We start from the raw sequence: 7,665 nt of genomic DNA, 5'->3' as shown, positions 1-7,665 counted from the left end.
TTTTAATTTAGTTTTATTTTTTTTTTTATTTTCAGCATAACAGTATTCTTTGTTTTTGCACCACACCCAGCGCTCCGTGCAATCGGCGCCCCCTCCAACACCCACCACCTGGTTCCCCCAACCTCCCACTCCCCGCCCCCTCAAAACCCCCAGATTGCCCTTCCAGGCGCCCCACAGGCCATAGCCTTTTTAATGGCCAATCCATTTTTCTACAGTGTCCATTTAGACACCTAGACCAGAAAACTCTCACTAAAGATTCTATGTGCTGGTAAGATGATCATATCACATGAGTAACATGAGAGGCTTGAGGGGTAGTGTTTGGAGGAAAGCAAATTATAGAAATGGAACTATTTTAGAAATATTAACAACCCCACCACTAACTTCCTACCCTGCTCCATATACCACCAGAATGTTGCTTATAAATTTACATCACCTAATTTCACTTGCTTTGTTATTCACTCATTAAACATTCAGCAAATATTTATTGAGTATGCATGAAGTGACAGGCTTTATGCTTAATGCCTGCAACACATTAAAGAACAAAATAAATTCCCTTTATTTTACCTTATTATACAGATATTGCAAGATTTGCAAGTTCCTTAATAGCAAAATGCATTTTCTTTTGTTCAAGTACTTAGTCTCTCCCTACTCTGGCCTAATGAATATTTGCTAAAATTAATGTAATTGAATGAAATAGGACAGATTAGAATGAAATACAATGTGTTCTGACCCCACATCCTACACCCAGGTCATGTTTGTCTTAGGCTGTTTAGGGCTTAAATAGAGGCAATGAAGAATGGCAAATGTAGCAAACAACTGAAAATATGTCAGTGTTTCCCAAAGTAAGATCTTTAGGGTTGCCTGGGTGGCTCAAGAGGTTGAGCGGCAGAGGGTGCCTGGGTGGCTCAGTGGGTTAAAGCCTCTGCCTTTGGCTCAGGTCGTGATCCCAGGGTCCTGGGATGGAGCCCCGGAGTGCTCGGCGGGGAGCCTGCCTCCCCCTCTCTCTGTTCCTCCCTCTTTTCCTACTTGTGATTTCTGTCTGTCAAATAAATAAAATCTTAAGAAAAAAAAAAAAAAAGAGGCTGAGCGGCAGGCTCCTGAATTCAACTCAGGTCATGATCTCAGGGTCCTGGGATGGAACCCTGTATCAGGCTATACAATTAATTGGAAGTCAGCTTGAGCTTCTCTCCCTCTGGCCCCACATCCCTGCCATGTGCTTTCTCCCTCCCTCTCTCTTTCTCTCTCTCTCTCTCAAATAAATACATCTTTAAAAAAAAAAAAGAACTTTAAGCCATAAGCATCAGAATCATCTCAGATATTTTTTAAAAGTCAAAATTCTATAACAGCAGTGCAGATCTACTAAAAGGAAATCTCCCAAGGAAGTCTGCAGGCATCCTGGAGACTCTTCAGCACATTCAGGTTTGAAAACCACTGCTTTTAACCTCAAGTCATAGCTGGAGACAATAAAACAATATTTGTTTTATTTGGCGCTCTGTTCTCAGAGCACCAAATCACTTATAAATGACTTATTTTTGTATCTCTTCAGTTGACTCAAGTTCAATTGCTACTACTTGGTAGACAAATGACAATTTTTTTAAAGGCTCTTTAGATAAGGTCCTGGAGTTGAGATGTTATCTGGAGCTTATCAAGCATCTGATTTGGCCATTGACTTTTCTGGAAGTTCTGCAAAGAGCAAACAGCTTTTCTCCAAAACTATCTAGTGATGACTTTCTTTGGTTCTTTTATTTTATCTGAATAATTAACTCAAGTAAATGCAGCTTTTTGGTCTAAAAAAAAAAAAACAAAAACAAAAAAAGGAAACCAGGGAATATTTGAGTTGGAGAGGTCACTAAGAACATCTAGTCAAGCTTCTACTGAATAGTGAAAAACCAAAGCTAAGGGAGGAAACAGAGCTAACAGATCTGGGACTGGGGCACAAGGCTCCTTCCTGACTCCAGCATATAGGCTTTTCTCTTGAACCTTAATTTAAAAGACTGTATATAGCTTGGATAGATTATTCACCAGGGCTTGAGCACTGCTCAGGGTCCTACTTCTGTTATGTAGATTAAGGACTGGAATTTGAGCACTGCAATCATTGAAAGCAATCACAGGTATACCCTAAAACCATTGAAAAAATTGTCTCTCCCTTCTGCCATGTTGTCAGGATTCATGATGTAGAGCACTGCATAATGGGAATCCAACGTCTTCTAGACTGTGAATGGGGACTGCCCAAGGATTGCAAACACAAGGTGCTTGGAAGTCACTCACTTTCTTCTCACACTTTTCATGAAGCCTGAAAGACACAGTTGAACCTAAGGGTCTTTTACCATATTTTCCTTCTCAAGGTCAGCTACTTTATTCTCTCCTTGTAGCCATTGTGAGAGAGTAGAAAATGCTTAACGTTTGGAATAAAAAAGATCTGAATAGGAATTCTGTCTTCTCCATTAATTCTTAATTTTGTTTTTGTAGGCAAGCCATTTCTCTTCTATGTGCCTCAGTTTCTTCATCCTCTCATAGGGATGATGATATCATAACAGAGAGTTGACGATTAAATGAGATAACACATGTAAAGCACATAATCTTATTATTAATAGATGTGAATTTCCTTCAAAGTAGCTGGATGCCAAAATATTATTTATAGTCAGAGATGTGCCAGCAAGGGCTAGCTTCATAGGCATGTGACCTGTAAAATTTCCCAGGTGCCATGCTTAGAAGACCCCACACAAACAAGGGTTAATGTTTTGCTGTTACCATCCTGAAATTCTTCTTCTTCTTTTTTTTTAATAGCAGGCCCTCATTACATTTTACACTAGGTCCTGCAAATTGTGTAGCTGAGAATCCATGTGTAGGTGAGAAGCCATGCCACAGGAAAGTAAAAAGGGTATATCGGGATAAGGAGGCATTCTAACAGTGAAAAAACACTTGTTTTGGAGTTGATAGAAGTGGGTTTAAATTCCAACTATGCCACTAATTTGCTTTTTGATATCAGGCATTTTCTTTCATCTCTCAGATGGTCTGTTTCTCTATTTTGACAATATGGATTTTCATTTGATAATGTCTCAGCTGTGACATCCCAGTATTCTCTCATTAACATTGGGAAAAGCATTAATGCAGCTTGGAGCTCCCTTATTGTATCTTGGAGAACCAGTATTTGTTAGAGGTCAGCTTTGAGTGGGGGGGGGTGGGGGCTGAGGGTGGTTTGTGGCAGTGGGAACTGTTGCTGCAGTAGTGAACCCTTTCACAACAGCACTGTTTTGTCATTTTGCACCCAGATTTCCGTTGGCTAACCTCAGCCTTATCTTCCTCATTTCTGTTTCCTCTTGAAGACACCAAAGGCCCTTCAAAACACACGGCTTTCCTACTCCAGGCAAAAAGCTCAATTACATCTGGCCTCTGAAGTTTGTCTCATCACCAGGGAACCTTTGCCTCCTCTGAGAACAAGGCACCACTCCAGTAACAGGTATAATATCTGTTTGTTCTCTCTGCTTGAATTCCCAGTTTGAGGTAGTGTCCGTGGCTACCAAATATGGCTTGGACCTGCCTATCACACTTTCCTTATACTCTCTTCAGAGATTCTGGGTCAAGAGTGGGTGAGAGGAAGGTTCCCAGTGGTCTTCTATCCTAAAAATTCTAATAGTGAGAAGGGAGGATGACATTTCTTCTTTAAACATGCTTTTAAAGAGATAGCCTCATGGAAGTGGAATATTTTCTGGACTCAGGGGTCAGGAAATTGAGTAGTAGCCCTGATTTTGCCATTTACCTAGATATGCTTTTAGTTTTTATAACCCTTATTTTGATGGTTGTCAACTCTCTGTTGAGAAAGGACATGAGTGATGCTGAGTAAATATTTCTGGGTGGGGCTGAATGTGGTAATGAACCATGCCTAAAAAAATCCATACTGCCTCCAGTATATATGAGGAGGCCCAACTGGATGAGGTGCAGTGCAAGTCCTGTTGTTTGTTGTGTTAACCTTGCCAGGGTAGGTCAAGGGACAAAGGATGTTGTTTTATGTAGTATTTTAGATCAAGGGAAGAGCTTTCAGAGTTCCTTAATATTATTATGCAGTATTTGTATCTTCTTCCTATGGGTCTGACCAGCCTTTCTCAACTGAACCTGATTTTCTTATGTATACTATTGTGGAGAGTCAGGGACTAGAACATCAAGAGTGGAAATAAAACCTACCTAGTTTCAGCTCAGCCACTGACTCCTTCCATTAATACTAGAGTAAAATGGTCTCTAAGCCTCTTAATACTCTTTGAGTGTACTAAGAAGAAATCTTTAGCCACTTCATCTCTCTCTCTCTCTCTCTCTCTCTCTCTCTCTCTCTCTCTCTCTCTTATGAAGTCAGAAAGGGCTTTCAGAAGGATACTGACACCTCCAGTTTATCCAAGTCTTCTCATAGGAGGTGGTAACCAATGAGGGTAATGAGAGAAAAATGCACCAGTCCAGTTCTCTGTCTTGCCATCCTGAACTCAAACTCCATTAATCATATTTCTTGGCTAGGCACACCCACAGGGTCTGAGCCAAAGTGCCTGAGACCAACTATATGGGAAGCTCTGGAAAGCTCAACAAACCCTTTCCTAACAATTCTGCCAGGTAAGTCTTCTTTTCCCCATTTCCAGAGAAGACATCTGAAGCTCAAAGAAAGATTTTCCCTATGTCGTGATTGGCTGGTTGGTACCCAAGGCATTAGAATCCAAGTTTGTATTACTCTTCACACTATAACATATATGGTGGACACACACTTCTGGGTGGCTTGAGGTGGATTGACTAGGAACAGAAGTGAGGGGATGGGAAAAACTCTTTGTAGTCTTATATTTTAAATCACTCCTAGATCTCAAATTTGAGAAGCATGTCACCCTCTCACCAACATACATTAAACCAAAAGAGTTGAGTTTTTTGTTTGTTTTGTTTTTAAAACAGCAATGTTGTTGTTGCTGCTGCCACTATTGTTGTTGTTGTTCCTGAAAGACAAGTCCCTCTACCTTGTCTTAACTGGGAGAGGTCATTCTGACCTCATGGGGCAGTTTTCTATTCCTGACAATCTTGCAATGTTTGCCACTTTTCATCCCAGTATTTAATATAGGCCAGCTACTATCTCACAGATCAATTGCCACAGTAGGGAGGGTGAGACATTTGACACAGACAACCTGGAATTTTTTATCAACAGGATCTGTCTGTTACCAAGGGAACTTCCCTAGAAGTTCCAGACCTGACCATGTTGCTGGCAGCTTCCTCATTTCCCTAATGGCTGTGGGTGGAAAGATCTGTGTGCCTCATTGCCATGTTTGCTCCTTGTCTTTGCCATCCTTGTGCATGTGTCTCCCTTTTCCCAGAGAGATATACATAACAGGGAGGTAACAGAACCAATGAGGAAATCTGAGAGGCACAATGGAGTGATATAGGGCACAGCCTAAACTGTGAACCACTTGTATAATCTTTAGCAACTCTCTTCCTCAGTATGAACCTTAATTTCCTTATTTGTATGAGTGGGTAAGATTAGATGATGGTCATTTTATAGCTGCCATTCTTGAGTCCTGATGGGGCAAGTGGGGCCATGTTAAGCAAACCTGAGACCATAAAGCATTCCTGTTTCATCTGTCCTGACCCTGTTAAATCAATTATCAATGGCCCTTGCTTTCCTTCTGGTAGCACAACCACCATTTTTGAACATTTGTTATATATCAAATACTGAATTAAAGGTTTTATATACATTATTTCATGCCATTTTCACAATAACTTATTAGGGAAGTACTCATACCCATTTTGTGCATGTAGAAAACAAGCTCAGAGAGATGAAATAATTTATCTGAGGTTTCCTAGCTGCTTAATGACAGAGCCAAAATTCAAGCACATGTTTAACCTCAAAGTCTATGTTCACAACTACAAGACTGTGGGAGGGTTGAGAAGGGGGTATGGACACTGACTCTGGGATCTAATTCCTTCCTGAGGTCAGAAAGGCAAGACAATGACCAAATTCCCTCCCTACTGCACATAGGAGCCCCAGTGAAGCTTGAAACACCAAGAAATGCCATAGCTATAGTACATAGGCCTGAGGACACCAACTTGAGCCCTCGGGCCTCATCTGTGATCTCAACTTAGCCTTCCCATAGGATCCATCTTCTGACTGGAATCCTTATGTCTATTTTGCTCACTTCCATATTCTGATGTTTCAGCTAGTCCTTATCCTCTGCAGTTTCTCTGGGGCTCAGGGTGTGACTCCTTTTTCTTTCTTTCCCTCCAGGGTCACATCTCCCAGGAAGATTTTGCCTCCCCACTGAAGCCCCTGGTCTGGCCTCCTGCAGTGTCATGCTCCGTGTATTTGACAAGCTGAGTTGGACACTCCATGTGGCAGAGTGTCAGTTTGTCAAATACCCCAAGTGCGGCACATGCCTAACAGCTCCAGGCCAGGGTAGTTGGGATATAACAAATAAACTGCTGCTGGATACAAGATCACTTGCCAAACAAAAACTAAGCTCTCACAAGTTATTTTCAGTGACTTTGAAGGGACTGAAGCATTGTATCTGAGGTTGCCAGGGGGAAAGTGAGATGATTCTTGAAGCTCCAGCCTATACTGTTTCTATATTGTCAGAACCTGAGGGAGGGATAATGGTCTTGGAAAAGTACATAGGGCCTAGGGATGGAAGTGCTCTTTGATTCATATTTCCTTTCTTCACATTACTCTACAGAATCTTCCAGTAAGGATACCAGAATTTTCACACAAGCTTCATGACAGGGCTTAGAAACTTACTTTCCTAATTCTCAGCTTTTTTTTAAATTTATTTTTTATTTATTTTCAGCATAACAGTATTCATTATTTTTTCACCACACCCAGTGCTCCATGCAATCTGTGCCCTCTTTAATACCCACCACTTGGTACCCCAACCTCCCACCCTCCCCGCCACTTCAAACCCCTCAGATTGTTTTTCAGAGTCCATAGTCTCTCATGGTTCACCTCCCCTTCCAATTTCCCCCAACTCCCTTCTCCTCTCTAACTCCCCATGTCCTCCATGCTATTTGTTATGCTCCACAAATAAGTGAAACCATATGATAATTAACTCTCTCACACATTTTGTTTAGCATAATCCCCTCCAGTTCCATCAACATCAATGCAAATGGTGGGTATTCATCCTTTCTGATGGCTGAGTAATATTGCATTGTATATTCCATTGTAAATATGAACCACATCCTCTTTATCTATTCATGTGTTGAAGGGCATCTGGATTCCTTCCACAGTTTGATCATATGGTTTCACTTATATGTGGAACATAAGAAATAGCATGGGGGACATTAGGAGAAGGAAGGGGAAAATGAAGGGTGAAAATCAAAGGGGGAGATGAACCATGAGAGACTATGGACTGAGGGTTTCAGAGGGGTGGGGATGGGGAGATGGGTTAGTCCAGTGATGGATATTAAAGAGGGCATGTATTGCATATAGTAGGTGTTACATGCAAACAATGAACTATGGAACACTACATCAAAAACTAATGATGAGCTGTGTGGTGACTAACATAACATAATTAAAAAAAAAAAACTGGAAGAGATTATGCTGAGTGAAATAAGTCAAGCAGAGAGGGTCAATTATCATATAGTTTCACTTATTTGTGGAGCATAACAAATAGCATGGAGGACATGGGGAGTTAGAGAGGAGAAGGGAGTTTGGGG

At 41.2% G+C, this 7,665-nt stretch overlaps 1 long non-coding RNA gene across 1 annotated transcript; it reads left to right on the top strand.

The window, feature by feature from the left end:
* Positions 1-3,369: 3,369 nt before the first annotated feature.
* On the top strand, positions 3,370-6,909 carry LOC132007453 (uncharacterized). Its single transcript, XR_009401358.1, has 3 exons — positions 3,370-3,460; positions 4,504-4,596; positions 6,245-6,909. It is a non-coding gene; the product is annotated as an uncharacterized LOC132007453 (long non-coding RNA).
* The last annotated feature ends 756 nt before the right edge of the window (positions 6,910-7,665 follow it).

Source organism: Mustela nigripes, chromosome X (assembly GCF_022355385.1).
Source record: "Mustela nigripes isolate SB6536 chromosome X, MUSNIG.SB6536, whole genome shotgun sequence".
Lineage (NCBI taxonomy): Eukaryota > Metazoa > Chordata > Mammalia > Carnivora > Mustelidae > Mustela > Mustela nigripes.
The sequence above is the reverse complement of the archived record's forward strand: the minus strand, read 5'-3'. Positions and strand labels throughout refer to the sequence as shown.